The following is a 1,136-nucleotide window of genomic DNA, read 5'->3' on the forward strand; positions in this document are numbered from 1 at the left end:
TCCGTGACCCCCTGAGCAGACCACTGTGTTAGGGGTCTAACGAGGGTCAGGTCATCTCCGTGACCCCTGAGCAGACCACTGTGTTAGGGGTCTAACGAGGGTCAGGTCATCTCCGTGACCCCTGAGCTGACCACTGTGTTATATCATAGTGGTGATAAACCTCGGTCTTAATAGCTGGTTGTAAATCAGATGCTCTACAGAACAAGTCCAACTCACGACTTTCCCAGAAGCACTCTGAAACACACACAGAATGAAGCCCGTAGGGGTTCTGTAGCAGTTAACCGTCATATCGGGTCCCGGTTGGGATAAAAGCTTTTGTATTTCTTTACCTCACCCCAGTGTCTGCAAACACTTCGTTGAGCCCCTTCTCCCTAKGACTCATCTAGTGAATAATTTAGTCTAATGAGAGCTGTACGATGTAATACTGCTAGCTAGTTATGGGGCTTGCCCTGAGCTGATATGTTAGACAATGTTATATCGTAATTAGTAGCGTGCACTTAGTTTTAGGACCAGACTGATTGGTACGCACGTGTATGTACAGGTAACTGCCAAAACAAAGGAAACACTTTAGTAAATAAGGGATACAAAGTATATTGAAAGCAGGTACAGTTGAAGTCGGAAGTTTACATACACTTTAGCCAAATATATTTCAACTCAGTTTTTCACAATTCCAGACATTTAATCCTAGTACAAATTCCCTGTTTTAGGTCAGTTAGGATCACCACTTTATTTTCAGAATGTGAAATGTCAGAATAATAGTAGAGCGAATGATTTATTTCAGCTTTTATTTATTTCAGAAGTTTCCATACACTCAATTAGTATTTGGTAGCATTGCCTTTAAATTGTTTAACTTGGGTCAAACGTTTCGGGTAGCCTTCCACAAGCTTCCCACAATAAGTTGGATTAATTTTGGCCCATTCCTCCTGACAGAGCTGGTGTAACTGAGTCAGGTCTGTAGGCCTCCTTGCTCGCACACGCTTTTTCAGTTCTGCCCACATATTTTCTATAGGATTGAGGTCAGGGCTTTGTAATGGCCACTTCAATACCTTGACTTTGTCCTTAAGCCATTTTGCCTCAACTTTGGAAGTATGCTTGGGGTCATTGTCCATTTGGAAGACCCATTTGCGACCAAGCTT

This window comes from Salvelinus sp. IW2-2015, unplaced genomic scaffold, assembly GCF_002910315.2.
Source record: "Salvelinus sp. IW2-2015 unplaced genomic scaffold, ASM291031v2 Un_scaffold3125, whole genome shotgun sequence".
NCBI classification, from domain to species: Eukaryota; Metazoa; Chordata; class Actinopteri; order Salmoniformes; family Salmonidae; genus Salvelinus; species Salvelinus sp. IW2-2015.